The sequence below is a fragment of the Ictidomys tridecemlineatus genome, chromosome 6 (assembly GCF_052094955.1).
Source record: "Ictidomys tridecemlineatus isolate mIctTri1 chromosome 6, mIctTri1.hap1, whole genome shotgun sequence".
NCBI classification, from domain to species: domain Eukaryota; kingdom Metazoa; phylum Chordata; class Mammalia; order Rodentia; family Sciuridae; genus Ictidomys; species Ictidomys tridecemlineatus.
Genome location: NC_135482.1, coordinates 34487163 through 34506326, shown reverse-complemented (window position 1 = coordinate 34506326; position 19164 = coordinate 34487163). Strand labels below are relative to the sequence as shown.

The following is a 19164-nucleotide window of genomic DNA, read 5'->3' as shown; positions in this document are numbered from 1 at the left end:
AATTTTTCCAAAAGGGCATTTTTAAAAATCTTTTGTTAATGTTAAAATAAACAGATTCCAGCTCAATGAGCTACCATTTCTGCTTAGATTATATATAAAAATGACTTTAAATAACTGAAAGGAGGTAGACATTTCTGCACTCTCCATTTACATTTTTTCCCTCTTCTTTCTCTCTGATTTTGTGTTGCTTCTTCATAAAGATCATAACTACTCATTCATTCATTCATTCATTGTTTTATATTTATTTGTAATGAAAAGTTGATTTTATTGTATCGACATACAAAACAACGTTGATGCTTTTAGCAAAGTGAGGGAGATGAAGGGAGACAGTTTTCAATTAATCATAGAAATATATAATTACAAACTCTCTTACCTATTATAAAAAATAATAATAATTCTGAGCACTGGAGGGAAGTGGTTAGAAACCTTGAAAGGAGAAAAGATTGAAGGAAACTTCCTCATGAAGCTCATTAAGAGATGTGTATGCTGAGATTTGAAAGAAAAGGGCAGTAATTTAGAGTGGAGGTAGATGAAGGGGAAAGTATGTGGTGTGGTTATAAGAATATCTGCAGCAGAGCACAAAATGTACAAGGCCTTGAACAAGCATAGAACTCTGTGAGAAGGCTAGGAGCCAGTGAAGCTCAATGGTAGAGAAAGTCAGATTTTAAGTAAACATGCTGGTCATCATCCTATGAGTAATTAGAGGCCATTAAATTATTTTTAAGCAGATGAGTGAATTTTGTGTTTTGAATAATAACTAGTTTCCACGGAAAATATGGTATGAAAGAAAGTAGCTGGATAGGAAGCTGAGGGTAGGAGTTTCTCATCCAAGCAAGTGATGGGGGCAGACTTTACTAGGGTAGAGATGATAGAGAAAAACAGAGACATGTTTCAGACATGATTAAGACTGTCATAATATTGTCAAAAAAAAAAAAAAAGAATAAGGCATAGGGAAGTATCAAGAATGGATCCTGATTTTCCAGCTTATACAAATAGATGAGGCCTTTACTGAGACAGGGATCTTAAGAAGAAGTGGAGGTTTAGAGGGAGGAAGAGCACATGTTAAGTTGAAGATGTCATGATTTGATGTGTCTTTAGACACTCAAGTGGTTGCATCTCATAGACAGATGGCTGACATTTTGAGTAAGGAGTTTGGAGAACAAAATGAGAATAGAAGATGATTTTAAAGAAGTTTGGAGTTTAGTGGAAGTGGGCATTATAATGAATCCAGAAGATATTGGTTGAAATATGTCATACTTTATTCTTCAGGTAAATTCACTGAAAGTTTTAGGATCCTTTACCTCTCTGCTTCCCATTCCTTTACATGAGTTTTAGTTAAACTACCTCTTCCTAAAAGAAAATAATCTGTCTGTATTTAATTGAAATAAATTAAGCCAAAACACTAAACTTTTTCCTCATACTCCAAATAAAAATAATATTTTGTTTTCTAGTAATTAATTATGACTTTGGTTGTAAAACTACAGGTTTTTTTTTTCTTTTTTCTTGTGGTACTAGAAATTGAACCCAGTGATACTCTACCACTGAGATTGATCCCCAGCTGTTTTTATATTTTATTTTATGTTTTATTGAGACAGGGTCTTGCTGTGTTGTGAGGCTGGTCTCAAACTTGCGATCCTCCTGCTTCAGATGCCCAAATCGCTGGGATTAAGGTTTGTACCACCATGACCAGCTAAAAATGAAAATTTTTATTTAAAAAATTTTGGAATCATGTTTTCTTTTCAGTGGATCTTGATAATGAAATGACTTGGACTTTTGAAAATCTGAGGAAGTGGTAGAATCTTGTCTCATGAGAAATCAAATGTACCCATGTTCAAAATTTTGCAATAAAATTCATGAGGCTTAGAAACCCGCCCCCTGAAGTCCATCATCCATCCCTGGATTCCCTAAAGATGGGAGATTAAATCCTCCCCTCTTCAAGGGACACCGAAGGTGTTTTTCATTTTCATTTTAATTTTAATGATAAACTGCCTTGATTTGGGACATATTAGCTATTTTTTAAAGTCTTGAATCCCTGATATTTTACATATGTTTTGCTTCAGAACTCATGGATTTTAATGGTTATATATTTTGATTCTTTTCATTGCAGTTGAGCTTCTCCACAAATGACACAATGAAAGATCAAAGAAGTTTTGAAGGGGAGGGAAGAAAAAAGCAAATCTTGATTTCACAAAAACTCTCTCTAGAGAGTTACTTTCAACCTGATAAATTTTCCCTTTGGCAACCAAATTATTTTTTCCTTGCACACAAACATATTTATTTGATTTTTCCTTATTCTTTTCCCCTGGAGGAGTAGACTAAGCTGCATACAAAGTAGGAGCAATCTCTTTTAGACCTTTATCTACACTATAACAGATTGTAAACACAGTAATGTAAGATATGCAAAATTAATGTCTCTGCTTTTCTCATAATTTTTTTTTTTAATAGCAACTATTCTTCCTTGTGACAGTGCCTTGCTGGGACTGGGAAACCACCCGTTTTTATTATGGGTTTTGGTTTTTGGCTTTCCATTTTGTAGCAGCATACTGCATGTATGTTAACTTCCTAGTGCAAAGTTGCTACAGATGTAGAAGACTCTTTAACATATGTATGTAGTCAGACTTGTTTTATGCAGGGCCAGTCACCTGATGTTCTGGCCACTGGTCCAGGCCCTTGAGTTAAGGAGAATTCAATTACCACAACCCAAACTGGCAGACAGCAGTCCCTCAATAAGTAATTGCTGCCGCTAAACAAGTCAAGCGTGACTTGGTGATGGTAGAAAATCTAACTCAGATCCCAGCAGAGCCTCACTCTCACCCTAAGTAAAGGCGGCACACTAAAAAGCATCGGGTTGGTGAGACTGGTGTGCTTTGTAAACATTTCCTTAGAGAGAGTCTTGTGTTTGAAATGGAAATGAAGACAGCAATATTTCCAAGGCTACAGCTGTTCCAAGAAGGAAGGGGGAGATGATCACAGAGTTGCCAAGCAGAGAGCACATGGTAACCACAACAGAGGTAGCGGTTCAGGAGGTGAAAGAGGAAACAAAGCAAGCTAAGGCAGTGATCTGGACCACATGTCAAAGGTGCGCCAAATTTTAAATTTACAATCGAAATATGACAAACCCAAAAAGAGAGATAAGGCAGAAAATTGCTAAATATGTCCATGTTTTCAATTTTCCTTAAATATGTGATTTTGGAATTATAGAAGAGGATCATAAGCAAACTCGTTTCATTTTAAAGAAGCCTCTAGATTTATCCTCAAGACATCCGTGGTTTTGACACAAATACCTGTGGCAAGAATAAAATCCAGATGCAACAACATTTTCCTTTTGGTTAGTTTTGACAGGCTGTCACATGGTGGACCCTGAGAATTTGCATATTGGGGAATTTTTGAAACTGACGCACAGCATATCTACATACAGACATGCAATGTCACCCAAAGCAGTCTGTCACTCCAAGTTGTATGTGCAGAGTGGGTCAGAGAAAGTGGGCGATTCTTACTGAGGAAATTGACTTTAGGTATTAATATAACCATAGAAAGACCAAGCCAATCATATTATGAAGCCACTGTTCAGACTTAGATGACCAGAAAAAAAAGAGGGAAACCTATAATATTAATATTAGCTCATATTTATTGAGAATTTAGAATGTAGTACCACAGTATGATTCAATTCTCATAGTTATCCAATTAATAAGTATCCACTATGTTCCTATTTTGTGGATGAGAAGACTGAGACTTAGTTTGCTAAATAACTTGTCCAGGCCACACAGTTAAGTGGTGGAGTACGAGTTCTGATTCAGGTTTTCTGGTTGCAAGGTACATGCAAATATTGACAGGGTATCATGAGACAAGGTTATCAAAGGACAAAGATATGACTGACTTTGAGTGTTCAGTTCCTAATGCACATCTACGGTAAGGGTGAGAGAGATCCATCCAGCAATTTATCTTAGGACCATCAGAATATATTCTAGTCATTCTTTGTTATTTACCTCTTTGACAAATGCTATTGCATATCTATCATGGGCAAAACTGCAAAGCAAGCTTTGGGATAAACAATCCTAAGTGAAAACAGGCATAATTATTTCCATTACAGAGCTTATAAATATAAAACGGCCACGGTGATTAATGACGTGAAGGAGAGGTGAACAGGGCCATGAGAACCTGGCCTAGGGCTATTGTGCATGTCCAAAAGGCCAGCCAAGGCTTTCTTGAGGAAATGCTTTTTCGAACCAAGATCTAGATGCTATGCAGCAGATGACTGAAGATGAGATGGGTATGAGAGTGTGCTAAACAAGGGAAATGTTACATGGCCAGTGCCCTGTCCTAGGGAAATGTATCAAATATGAGACTGAAGCACCAGGTGGTTGAAACAGTGGAGGGGAAAGGATATGGAGGAAGTTGAAGCTGGAGAGAGGCCCTTAGATCATGCAGAACTTAACTAATAGAATTTTCCCCCTCATAGCAGTAGGAAGTCATTGCTGGGAGCGGCTAGTTATATGACAAGCATTTTAAATCAACCATCAATGTCTGTAATATGAAGAATGAATTGGAGAGTGGAAATGTGGGAGATAAATCAGAGACCAATATAGTTGGCCAGGTGAGAGATGAGGGTTATTCAAATACAGTTTTGTGGGTGGCAATGAATTGAATTTGATGAGAGATTTTATTTATTCCTTTATTTGTGGGGAAGTACTGGGAGTTGAACCCAGGAGCACTGAACCCCACATCCCCAGTCATTTTTTATTTATTTACTTATTTTTATTTTAAGACAGTGTCTCACTAAGTTGCAAGGGCTGGTGCTGGCCTTGAACTTGCAATCCTTCTGCCTCAGCCTCCTGAGCCATTGAGATTACAGGTGTGTGCCACCATGGTAAGATATTTTAGAAGCTAGAATCAAGAGAATTTGGAGAAGAATCAGTTGAGGGTGATAACAGAGAGGATGTTATCAAGGATGATTCTTGGAATTCTCTTATATAGTCAGATGTATATAGTGCAGTGTACCAAGACAGAGAAAATGAGGAAAGTTGGCTTTGAGGGGAAAGCTTATAAGCTGAGACATATTTATTTTGAGATGCCGTTGAGACATGCAAGTGTAAATATCAGGTAGGTAGTTGAATATGTGAGTTGAAACTCAGAAAAGGTGGGGCATGTGGGGACAAATTTCTGAATCATCTCCAGTTCGGTGAGACTAAATGTAGGGGAGATAACCTGAGGATAGGATATTGAGTGAAAAAAAGAGGGTCAAAGATAATATCAGGAGAAGTTCATCCTCTATTCCAAATTTCTTCTCTCTGGTTCCTGCTTTCTAAGAAGGTTTCAGACTCAAGGGTGTCCCGATTACAGAAAGAGAAAGCACATATCCTGGGAACATCAGATGTCTTTTTTCCTGTGCTAGCTCTCACCAAATAAGATTCAAAGTATAAACTTTGATGAGAGACTTTACATAGTGATGTAGATCTCATGCACAGCCACCCATGAGGATAAAATGTGCAGATCATGTGAAAGAGAATATTTTGTGCTTTAAATTAGTAGATGAGCTTTCTGCTGTTCTCTTACTTTTATGTATTTCAGATATGGTGAGTCAGTTTTTCAGAACCACACAGGAGAGTCTAGAGACTCACTTGTAGAGGACCACGCCCAGCCTGATTCTTTCTCTCACAGATGTCAATTGCAGACTTCACACCACTACTTTTTTTTCACATCCCAGACTTTCAATCTTCAGGAAACTGAGAGCAAGGTCCTACTATCAAGAGATTCTGCAGAGACCCAGACCTGAAGGAGGACTGAAATTATTAGGAATAGGTGTTATGGGAAAATCTAGGGATTCAACATCATATGAGTGAATAATTGCTCGGCAGTGAAGACCCAATGTAAGGAAGAAATTCTGCATTTGTAGAAAATCTGGACTGCTCTGTTACCCAACTTTTCCCCTCAAAATCAGCCAGTCAAAGTCTTAAAGTTTTTATTCTTTACTCTAGATGTTCTTTAAAAAACAAAACAAAACAAAAAAACAAAAGGAGTTCATTGTTAAACACTTAACCATGATTAATGTTTACCGCAGGAAAACATAATGAGAAAATCTATTGTATTTTGGTTTACACTTTTATCATCAAAGGCATTTTCTTTAAAAAGCTTCTTCCCTGATTTTAGTTGTTATTAGATGAACGTGTTCACGTCTCCATAATTATGTTCGCATTTGACACATTTTGCTTTTCAGACCTTTTGTTTTGCTGTCATGTAATCAAATTATGTCTTACAAATAGAAGTATAAATAGAAGCAAATTTAGACAAGTTACTTAACCTTTTTGTACCTCAATTTTCTCATCTCTCAAGGAAGTACAATAATACCTACAGAAGGGGAAAACAATTTTCTCCTTGTTTTCCTATCTCCTCACATTTCTGCCTCAAAATAGAAACTTTTTCCCTTTTAGGAATATTGGGTTAAAGCTTTTTGCTCTTTTTTTTTTTTTTTTTTTTTTTTTTTTTTTTTAGCACCCTCGCTGGCTTGTCCCCAAGGATGAAAGCCATTTATGTGCTTGGTAAAATGAAGAGAGCTTGATGTTAATTAATCTGTTTCTCTACTGTCAGAGATCATACATTAAAGGTTGGTGTTCACAAATGGTATTTCTATTTCTACCTCTATTTTGGTCAGGGTAAGTCTACTTGCAATAACAATTAGACCTCTAGTGTGTGTGATTGGTCATTTATGATAAAGGTTTATTCTCTGTCATTTAAACAGTCCAAAGCAAGTGTGTGATTCTGGGTACATTACCTCCTCAAGGTAATTCAGAGGCAAAAAATCTTATAATCCATGGTTCTTCAGTCCCCCAAGGCTTGTAGGATCTGCAACCCATTGACAGAAAGGGAAAGACTGTGTAGAGCAACCAAACCTTCTTTAAAACATTGGTTTAGGATGGTTCATGACAGATCATCAGGGGTTTTTTGTTGTTGTTGCTGCTGGTTTTTTTTTTTTTTTTTTTTTGCAAGAGATTGAACTCAGGGGCACTTACCCACTGAGCCATATCCCCAGTCCTTTTTGTTTTTTCTTTTGAGAGGGTTTCACTAAGTTGCTTAGGGCCTTACTACATAGCTGAGGCTGGCCTTGAACTTGCAATTCTCCTGCCTCAGCCTTCCGAGTTCCTGAAATTACAGGTGTGCACCATCACAGTGGCCCACATCAGGGATTTCTGGTGAACAATCAGTAGTTTCTCAGACTCTTGGCCTTTTAGCCTCTCCATGCTTGATGGAGACTGGGGCAGGCAATAATTTTCCACAGTATCCTTCTAGTCCAAATTTACAATGTGTAAGGTCCAGAAACCTATATCTAGGCTACTGTACTCAGAAGTCTCTTCTGACTTCACAGCTAAATGAAATTCTTCAATGCAGCTTCAGAGAATACTGGTTAAGAGTACATGGTTCTGGCCTGGTGCTATAACACATGCCTGTAATCTCAGCAGCTTGGGAGGTTGAGGCAGGAGGATCACGAGTTCAAAGCCAGCCTTAGCAAAAGCAGGGTTCTAAGCAACTCATTGAGCCCTTGTCACTAAATAAAATACATATTAGGGTTGGGGATATGACTCAGTGATTCAATCCCCCTGCAAAAGAAGTGCATGCTTCCAAAGCCAGACTTCTTGGGTTCAAATACTGGTCTGCCAATTTCTGTGTCTCTGTATCATTTTATTATTGCATAATCTCCCATGCTCCTGTCCTTTTGTTTCTCTCTCTCTCTCTCCTAATCGGTGAAATATGAACAGTAATCGAACACACACACACACACAAAAAAAAACAATAATAGAACCACAAAATATTATTAGGGGATTGGCTTAATATATCCCTATAAGGCACTTAATACTCAATAAAAATGGATAAATATTTTGCCTAGGTGATAAGGTCTTATATCAATCTCATTCTTAACTGCTGTTTATAGTTTACCAATTGAGCTGGAATTTAAATAGAAGCTCATTAATGATCATTCCAGTACTCTAACACTTACTTTATTGTGTCTGGTACAAACTAGAAACATGATAAAGGAGGAAATATTCATTTTTCTATTTTATCCTCAATTTGGGGGCTAACTTTGAGTTTTGTTTTATCTTGAGTCATTGCAGGCACTGCCATGCTATTCTCATTTGTGGTCTATAACTTGCTCCATTGGGATGTTTAGATTTTAAAATTTGAACTTAATGTTCATAGATCCTTCATAGATGACTCCCCACTTGGTCTCTGCTTGTTTCTTAATTGATGTTCAGCCATGCTTAGAGACTACCTCTGTCTCTTTAGTAGCCTGTGAGCACTGAACATGATCTTTGATGCTTTCCTCACTTGAGGCTAAGAATCATTGTATCTTTAGATCTTCTGGGGGAAACTTTTACTTCTGTGTCTTCCCCTCTAATGCTCTCAAACCCCTATCTAATCTCCTTCTCAGAATGAAATCCTCATAATTATAAATATGGATTCCTTTGGCTGATTTTTCCAAGGAGATCTCAATCAGCTCATTTTCTTAACTAATTACCACCAAACATTTATCACTTTGGATATGTAATTTGTGGAGCCATAATATTACTAAAATGATCTGTCTTATACCTGTACAATGCTTCCCACTTCACAAAAAAAGTTAGTCATCCATTATATCATTTAATATGCAAAAAAGTTCTGTAAGCATGTTAACTCAATTTCTAGGGAAACAAGGAGGGATCTAAGAGGCTAGGCAACTTCATCAAGATGACTCACTTTTTGGAGGAGCTTAGGTGGCATCTCAGAAGCCCTGGTTCCATATAGGACATTTGTTTTTTTCCCCATTAAGACCACACTTCCTTTGAAATTGTTAAACAGATAGGGTTTCAAATCTCAGTTCTACTCCTTCATTTACCTTTTCTATACTCCATCTTTACACTTAACTCTTAGATGGGATAAATAATATTGACCTCTTAGGATTTCTGTAAGACTGAATCTCATCAAATACTTGATTATATTTTAAAAAAGAAAAAGAGACCAGAAGAAGCAGAGGGTTAAGTTCTTAGAGAAAGAGAGAGGAGGGCAGATAATTATGAGATACTATCTTATGTTTTATTCCGGGTAATTCTCCATCTTTTCCCTAGATCTACATCGAAGAAGGTGTCCAGGGCTACTGGGCTCCATAATCTTAAGGAAATGTGAGGCACACCTGAAGACAATGCCCTCTTCCTGTCTAAACTCATAGATGAGATTGTGTTCTGGTATCTCTTGGGCTTGGTGGGAACTCCCAGACATTTTCAACCTACTCTCTTACAGTATCTCTAGAAAAGGACAAATCTTTAGAAGAAGCTTAATGGATCTTGGATAGCTGAGCAATTGGTTCTGAGACTTGACCACTAATGAGGTTCTTAATTCCCAGTCATGGCAGAAGGATTGCCCAATTTGCAGTGAATTATCTATAGCAACCGTGATGGGCTAAGCATAAAGTGCTCCACTTACATTTTAGGAAACCACATAAGATACTTGTATTAGCTTTTCATCAGGATAATGGAATAACTGACATAGGCCAACTTTTCAAAACCAAAAAGGTTTATTTAGCTTATACTTTGGGATGCTAAAAGTCCAAATGGCATAGCTACAGGCTTTGGTATGGGTCACCTCAAGGTGGATAGCAATGGCAGGAGCATATACCTGAGGAAGGGATCAGTTATCAAGTAGGAAGTCAGGGAGAGAGAGAGACTCAGGGGTAAGATTTAGGCTTTTGCAAAAACTCAGATTCTTAAGAACTCACCAGGGTTCCCTGAGAATATCTTAATTCCTCTCAAATGAACACCCTCAGTTGACCTAATAACTTCCCAAAGTTCCACACTGCCACACTAAGGACCAAGCCTCAGGCACATGGCCCACTGGGGACAAACCATCCAAATCCATACTAGACTGTTAAGGAAGAGAGGAGTTGTTCCAAAAGAGAGGAGTTGTTCATTATATAATTGATTTTAATCTCTAAATATCCTAGTGATAGGAGCTCCAGAGAAACTTCTTTAAATTAATTAAATTAATATCCTTAATGTGATATTCTTTAATCCAATTTATTGATGATCTAAGATTCACATCCATTAAAATAACATTAGAGAGAGAATGGAGAAGGCAGAAAGGTTTATACCAATGTTTAAATCATTAGGAAAGAAGAGAAATCTTCACGTGAGAGGAGAGATTTCCAAAATATTACTAAAGGGGTAGTAGACCATGGGTTTTAATGCCAAAGGAAAAAACCCATGAATTTCCACACATCTTGTTGCTATGGAATGAATGTTTGTGTCCCTCCAAAAGCCACATGTGGAAAGCCTAACCCTAAGAGTATGGTATTAGGAGGTAAGGTCTTTGGAAAGTAATTAAGTTATGAGGTAGAGCCCTCAAGAATATGATTGGCACCCTTATAAAAGTGGCCCTTGGTTTCCCATTTCACCTTATAAGGATGCAAAAAAAAAAAAAAAAAAAGGCATTCTCTGTGAACCAGGACGAAGGGCCTTACTGTCACTAAATCCGCTGGGGGCTTGATCTTGGACTAGCCTTTGGAATTTTGCGAGGTAAATTTAGTATTTATAAACATTTCTGTTGTTTATAAACCACCCAGTCAATGAGAGTTTATTATAGCAGCCCAAACAGACTACGACCATTGTCAGCCTGCCTGAGGAGTATCATCATATCTTCGTATGTCACTTTTTGGGCAACTACTGACCAAGTGTCTTTGTTCTTAGAAGCTTAGTTTAAGTCATATCATCCATTGCAAAATACCAGGAGGGTAACGTTATTCATCCTATTTCTGTGTTCCTTAATGATAGAGACTATGCTACTTCTTATTTGTCTTTATATACCCAGAACGTTATAAACAGAACTTAATAAACCTCCCTGAACATGTGGTATACTGAATAACTGAATTAATTCCATTTTATTTAATAAATTTGGGCCATCTCCTACAGATACTGCTACTGTTTGGATATGAGGTATTCCCCAAAAGTTTCTGTGTTAATGAAGGAATATTCAGGATTGAACTGATTAGATTGTGAGAGCTAGAACCTACTTTGGTCCGTCCCAGTTTGATTGGACTATCTGGATGATAATTATATGCATATGGGACAAGGATAGAGGATGTGGGTCACCAGGGGCATGCCCTGGAAGTGTTCATCTTCCCTGGGTTCCCTTCCCCTTTTGCTCTCTCTACTTCCTGGTCACCATGAATAGAGCAGTGCTTTTCTACCATGCCCTTCTGCCGTGATATTCTGCTTCATCTTGGGCCCAGAGCATGGAGTTGATCCACCATGGACTAAACCTATGAAACCTTGAGCCCAACTAAACTTTTCCTCCTCTAAGTTGTCCTTTTCAGGTTTTTGGTCACAGTGATGAAAAGCTGACTAACAGAAATCTCACTATATACTAAATGGGGACCAATCAGTTCCATCAAAATTTGTCTATCAGAATTAAATAAGCCTAACCTCCCCACATCAATTTATGTTTATAATAATCATACCTTTCTGAGGCTGCAGCTTACTCATTCAGAATGATCATTGTTTACTAATCAAAACTCAGAAAAATACAGATTAACTTTTTCTTTGCTTTAAAACAGTCAGCAGGATATAGAACACATAATCACTCTCCATCTGTTTCTTGATGATCACATATGAAATAACAAGCGTCCTCCTCACAAGCAATAGCTCTACTATGAGCATCTGGTGGTAGAGAAAAGGAATGCACTGCCCTATGGTTTATGGTTCCACTTTAGCAACTAAAAAATAAAAATAGGAAGACCCTGTGTATATTTCTCTCCACTGTTGGTACTCATCACTTTCTAATAGAGTTAACGATTTAACATATGCTATTAACTTGGACTTTACCAGAGAAACCAAGTTTTTCTTTTCAGAAATCAATGCTTAAATTGATACTTTATTTTACACTGCCTCCTGGAGAGATAAATTCGGGGGAAGGCTGAAATAATTCAGTCCAGCAAGCACTTACTGTGTACCCACTATGTGCCAGCATTGAGGAATTTGCCTTTAACCATATGAGAGACTTTTTTTTTCATTTTTCTTCAATCTCTTTGAATATTTTCAGGTTGTTTGAATTTTAAAAACTCTTGATGCTCCTGTTGGAGGTGGAGGAAAGGTCAAGCAATATGTTTAGCTTAACCGGGGGCAAAACAAATTTCTTATTTTTCTTCTCTGCCTGGAAATGGAAAAATAGATAAAGATCATCTTATTATTTAAAGAAAAAAGGTCAAGATTCTTTTGTGATCATAATACTCATTTGGAAGCAACATTTTTTGGTATTCCTAAAGGCAGGAACTGTATTTTGGGCAAAAGAGCTTTGTGCTAACAAAAAAGTATTCCATGTGTGGCCTTTGTGCGGCTGTTTTTTTTTTTTTTTTTTTTTTTCATACACACCACAGCTGACAAAAGCAACTGGTCTTTTTTTTTTTTTTTTTGTAATCACCAAGAGGAGTGGATTTATCTCTTACAATTGGAATGTGTGGGGAATCTGAAATGCTTAAAATAAGTATAATCATTTTGTTTTCAATTAATAGCCAAGCTATAGTCGAGTGAGGAAGTACATTAAAATAAATGCAGAGCAGTTGGGAGTACTTCAAAGTGATGCCATTACTTATTGATTTACCATACGCTGAATTTTAGCATCTAATTCCTAGGTTGGAGATGTACAGGAGTGCTACTTGCTCTCCTGATCGCAGCTTCTCCTACATCAGTGGCAGCAGCTGTTTTAACTGGCAAATCAACACAACCATTCCTGCAGGGAAGTGTGTTAGGACAATGAATGTAATTGAAGCTGCAGAATTTGGGGAGGAAGCATACCCTTGGCCAACTTGGAATGTGGCCAGAAGTTTGCCATTTATGCTTCTTTCCATGGAAGGGAGCCTGTCACCCCAGAGTCAGAGCTTCACCTCTACTGAAGGCTTTCTCTCCCCAGAAGTCCTCTTTCTTAGTGTTGACTTGCTCCATTTTAGGATTATTTCAAAAATACCCCGCATGATATATGAATGCCAGCTTCTTCAAAGTACATTTTGCAAAAAATTCCACTTCTGTAGTTTATGAGACCAAATTGATACAGAATACATGGAGGAAGATACATAACAGAACAGATGAAATAGTTGGGACATTATATGGTGAAAGGATTAAAGTATTTTTATTTTACAAATTAAAAATTTTAAACAGATCACTTGAGAAATGGACAATTTACAATCCCGTTCCAGCGATGTGCATCTATGGAGCAGGTGTTGTACGAAGGACTGGAACACGAAAGGAATGAAGCTGTCTTTCAACATTTTTATCTCAAGGGAAATCTTACAGAGCCAACAGCGTAGATGGATACTGAGCCAACAGATGACAAGAGGACTTGCTCCATTCTCTGGAAAATATGATGATAAGAAACAGATTTCAGCTGTTTCTGAAGTTTTTCCTCTACTGGACAACAAAGCTGCCAAGAAATGAGGATACACAGATTATAATACCACCCTCCCCACCTGCATCTCATCCTGGCTAGTCACAGCCTTTCCTTAGCTCAAGAGCAGAAGAGCTACCCTTGAAGAGAAATCATTTTCTCATATGAAATATTATATCCCATAGAAGAGTCAAGCAAAACAAATGAGTGTTTCCGTCACATTCCTTAGAAATCCATTCAAAATAACTCTCGACATTGGTAATCAGAGGCTCACATAAACACCAGTCTAGAAAGTAGAATGCCATTTTCAAACAAAACCACCACCATAATAACATAGACAGACTAAGAGAGATTACAGGCAAAGTTACTGTAATTGCTAGTGCACATTATTTTTCAATTCTTGTGATTGAAATGGAACTTAGTCCTGCCCCTAATGTTCACAGACACCAAGGAAAGAATATTAAGGGAGACCTATATAACATGTATCTTTTAAGTCATGTAAACTGATTTTCCCTTCTGTGACAAATATACTTCCATAACAAAGGAGAGAAAAAATTACAAAATATATATAAAACTCTTTTTTAAGAGAGAGAGAGAATTTTTAATATTTATTTTATTTAATTTTTTTCGGTGGACACAACATCTTTGTTTGTTTGTGGTGCTAAGGATCAAAACCAGGCCGCATGCATGCCAGGCAAGCGCGCTACCACTTGAGCCACATCCCCAGCCCCTATAAAACTCTTTTTATAAGACTTATTTTGGCAAAATGTGAAAACCAAATTAATTTAATTACTATTGCTTGGAGTGTTCAGGTGATGAGCTGATGATTCTGTGATAAGTCATAAATAAGCAGAATACATACATTATATATTTTATAAAATTTATTTTGTTATATTTATTTTAATACATTAAATATGTTTTTGAAATCAAGGATTTTACACAATTTGGTCTTTGATTATACTAATGATCTAAAGAACAAAATATGTAATTACATTTAAAGTGTACAAAATTTGATTATTTTCATAAAAATGTATGTAAAAGTATAAATATTTAAATTGTTTTATTTTCAAACACAATTATATGCCTTCTAAAATAGTCTTTAAAGGTAGGTTTTAATTATACTTTAAATCAAACCAGGCACTTACATGCACATCTGTAATCCCAGCTACTTGGGAGGCGAAGGCAGGAAAATAGAAAGTTTGAGTTCAGTCAGGACTCTAGAGAGATTCTGTCTTAAAAAAATTAAATAAAAATGGTTGAGGATATAGCCTAGTAGTAGACAATGCCTGGATTCAATCCCCAATAGCCCCCCAACACACAGACAAATTATTCCTAAATTAATATTATATAATACATCTTATTAAATAATTTTATAAATATAAATCAATTTATAACCTTACCATTCAAGGTTCATATCATTACCAAGGTAAAGTATAATACATATTAGACCTACAAATGAACATTTAAAAGAATGTTCTTCCACTGCAAGTGAGTACCAACAGAATTATACATAGGAACACATAAAGGAGCAAGACACAATTGGGTCTTAGGCAGCATAATGTAGTTGAGGATGCTGGAAAAACAGTTACTAAGGGAGGAGAAATTACCCCAACTGTTGGGTGACTTCACAAGGAGAATCTCTTGTGGTCCAACTTACAAAGTCCAAAGATGTGTGATGAACTTGGGCTTGGTTCCAGTAGTTACAGCTATCCAAGGAAATTCAATCTGCTGAATGGGAACACAGCCAAAGGAGTCCATAGGCATCAGGCTACACTAGAAGTCAAGAGACGGATGGAACTGTGGTTTGAAATGATATATAGCAGAACTTCCTAGAGTAGCAGGAAGGTCCAGGTAACAACTCAGCCTCCATACATGAGCCTGTCAAAACTAGGCAGGATGTCAGGGCAGCCAAGTGGGCTTCGGTGTAGGGAAAATGTCTGTGTCCAGATGGCTTTCGAAATGGTGAGAGAAAACAAAGCAGTCTGATATATACATAGATTCAGCCAACACAACCAGGATGCAGAGAAAGCAATGGTTCAGTAGGCAAATGATGGGGGTGAGAAAGGAAGCATATGGACTTACTGATGGTATTGATTATTTCCTGCCATAGTGAGAACTGCTTCTAGCTTTGGTTGAGACTGACTATAAATATATGGAAAGGGCATTAATGAAAATAGGTGAAAAAGTCTCAGGAAGACATGGGCCAGGCAATATTAAAATAGTGCCATGGGATGATGCCTAAGTTTTAAAATATACATATGTGGTTGTTAGGAAAATTGCTTATTATTGTTTTAATCATAGGTCGAATATGTTGATAAAGTTTAATTTAACTTTAACTGTGATGACATTTTGACCTGATTATTTATGGGAAATTGTTGCATGAAATCATTAGGGAAGATTTTATTATTGATTTCAAGAGGACAGATATTAAGATCAGTTTTGGAAAACTGATACATCTTAAGATTCATGAAATTTGCTCTTCCTATGAGTTAATATGAGGTCTTGTGATTTAGCAATTACTTGGTATGAGTAGTTTTTGTGACAATGCTGAATGGCTGAAATTGTGTACTGATTTTTAGCATCAAGCCTAAAAACTCATCTCAGTTATGAAACTAAGATGATCCATGAATTAGCTCTGCCTGTGAAAATGCAAATTTCAGAACATAAAGGTTTAAAAGGAAAATTAGGTATATTCCCACAAGCCTAAAAAATATTCTATATTATCTTTACATTGCAATGATGACTTTCATACTACTGATATTGCATTTCAGAGAAAAACAATTCAAGAATTTTCCAAAAGATTGCACAGACCTTGGTGTAGTGGTGCACATCTGTAATCCTAGCTACTTGGGAGGCTGAGGCAGAAAGATCCCACGTTTGAGGTCAGGCTGGTCAAGTTAGTGAGATCCAATCTCAAAATAAATAATAAAAAAGGCTGGGATGTAGCTCAGTGGTAAAGCAACCCTGAGGTCTATTCCCAATTCCCTCCCTTCCCAATTCCCTCCCACCCCAACCCCTCCAAAAATGTTTCATAGAATAGGTTGTTTTAGATTTGGAACTTGAGTTCCAAAGAATTGGTGAGAATAATGGATTAGCCTGTTCTTCCTGGCTTTCAAGATTCTAAACAACATTGTCTTTATAGGCCACTGGAGAAGCATAATCAAGGGGCAATGTGCTCACTTGGTCTTGAGGGCTCTATGCTTTAGTAATACATGGTAATAAGTAAATCATAAGGAAGTAGAAATTATTCTTATTAACCCTTTTCCTAAAAGGGGCTATTTTAAATAACATTTTAGCTCCACTAACTGATCTGAGTTAGAAAGTGAGTTCTCCTTGGAAAATGCTTTGGCGAAAGATTTATTCTGCTGATATTCAGGAAAACACTTTGATTTAACTGTACACAGTTCCATATTGCTTCCTACTTATATCCTTTAAGAAACAGCCAACCAATCAATCTTCTTTTAAATACAGTCTCCTATAATACAGAAATTATTCTTTCAACAGCTTTTTGACATAAGTGATGGCATTACAGAGATATGTGGTAGCTGCATTTTAAAAACATATTTAGTAAGGTGACTGTAAAAAAAAATACAAGTGAGCTGAACATGGTGGCACAGGCCTATAATCCCAGTAATTCTGGAGGCTGAGGCAGGAGAATTGCAAGTTTGAGGCCAAACTTCAAACCTTCAAACCTTTTGTGGGACCTTCAGTAACTTAATGTGACCCTGTCTCAAAATAAAAAATTAAAAGAACTGGGGATGTGACTCAGTGGCAGAATGCCCCTGGGTTCAATCCCCAGGACCATGGGAGCAGAGTGGAGGGTTCAAATGAATAATAATTTTTTAATTCCAATGATATCTGACAACCTGAATAATGAAATGGCATAAAAGGTAGTACTCATTGATAATCACTTAAAAATCACTTCCTAGCATTACTTTTTAAAAAATTGTGGTGAAAAACACACAACATGAAATCTATAATCATTTTTTGCTGGGGAGGGTGCTGGGGATCAAACTCAGGGCCTGTGCATGCGAATCAAGCACTCTACTAACTGAGCTATATCCCCAGCTCCCTACTTTTTAAATATAATTTTAAGTGTACAGCATAGTATTATTTTACAGTGATCTCCAGAATTTTTTCATCTTGCACAACTGAAACTCTATATCCACTGAATAGCAAAATTTCATCTCCCTTCTTTCCAGGACTCTCATAACTTCTTACACCATCACATTTAGTAAATGACCTTTTATTTAATTAATTATAAACTTCTAGAATTCTTCAAAAATACCTATTCATATTATTAAAAGTTTTTTTTTTGTTACTTTTAGTACTTCAAATTAAATTATTGTTTCCAGAACCTCTGAAAGATTCCCAAGGATGGAAAGCCAATTTCATTTCTTTGTTATCTGCTGCAGTCTGACTGGGTATAAAATCTCGAGCCACTCAAGCAGGAACAAACTTTATTTTTTAAACTGCCGCCAATGCCCCATACGCACCCGGAAAGATTGCCGATCCACACACGTGGTGTTCTCCCGGAACCCCAGAGGAAGTTCCTCCCCTGGAATTCCCTCCTACTGCACTTCCCCAACCAATGGGAACTCTCCAGGAGTCCTGTAGCAGGCCAGGTGAAGAGCAGGAGTCCAATATCCATATGAATGCAAATCTTAACATAATCATATCATCTCAATGGCTAGCTGGCGTCACCTTTCAACCAAAAATGCCATGCATCATATTACTTGGCTGTGGCTCTTAGCATCTCCCCCCTTCTGTTTAATTAAGCAACAAGCAATGTGGCTAGGGACCGTGCCTGTTAGGTTTGTCCAATTCAACATATGGTTCTTACCTGTCATTGGAAAACTGACCTCTAGGCGTCAGCCTCCTGTCTTAGGTTGATACCACTGCAATTGGATCATACCCATCACTGACTACCGGTCCAGCATATAGCCATACTTGTGGATAGGCCTATGCACCAGTGGGGGGGTGGGGTTCTTTGCCTCACCTCTGTTGGCCCCCAAAATTAGACCATCACTAGTAGAAGGGAGAAGGATACAGAAATGCCACGACACCAAGTCAATTGACGGCTCTTTAGGAAAAAATGCAACACTGGTGACACATCAGCAAAGATATGCCAGCACTACCATAATTCGCTGCATCAACAGATAGTTCACAATGCATACAAGTGATACATAGTCCAGGCAAGTTTTGTAAGCAGTTCAAAGTGGAAGAATCTATCAATATGTCCATTTCCTCCCAAAATAAATTGACTCAGTGATTGAGCATTACTTGTTGAGTTATTATTCATTGATGCATCAGTTTATACAGTTTGTTGTGATAATTATCGAAGAAACTGTAGTTTGGTTTCATCTTTGTCTTCACCGGCACTGGGATGAAGATAGGAATTTTGACAATGATGCTAAAAAAACAAATTATGTAACATTCCAACAGGTACTAAGAAAACAATTTTTTGAACAATTTACATTATCCTGAACAGAATTATTAAATATAATGAAAAGGAAAGGTGAAAGTAAACAAACAGATCTGTTAACCTGCTTATTTGTATAAATATTAAAACAATCCTCAACAGCTGTTTACCCAATTTAAATTAAACCATAAAAATCACGTGAATAATAATAAAAAAAATTCAGATCCATTTATTCATGAGCACTCCTCATATATGATATATGGACATACACACATACAGACATACAAGACAAAACAGAAGTGTGCACACATAACATACAACACATAAGACAATAATAAAGGCCT

The 19164-nt window shown here is 37.0% G+C and overlaps 1 protein-coding gene and 1 long non-coding RNA gene across 3 annotated transcripts in view; one reads left to right on the top strand and one right to left on the bottom strand.

Moving 5' to 3' along the window:
- Positions 1-19164, top strand: part of Mettl25 (methyltransferase like 25) — a 263521-nt gene that overhangs the window by 229676 nt on the left and 14681 nt on the right. The window lies entirely within an intron of this gene.
- Positions 13127-16381, bottom strand: LOC144378586 (uncharacterized). 2 transcript variants are annotated; one of them, XR_013440422.1, is made up of 4 exons: positions 16210-16381; positions 15056-15171; positions 14544-14630; positions 13127-13365 (listed from the first exon to the last, which is right to left on the bottom strand). It is a non-coding gene; the product is annotated as an uncharacterized LOC144378586 (long non-coding RNA). The 2 variants fall into 2 exon arrangements; XR_013440423.1 differs by having other exon boundaries at positions 14544-14626.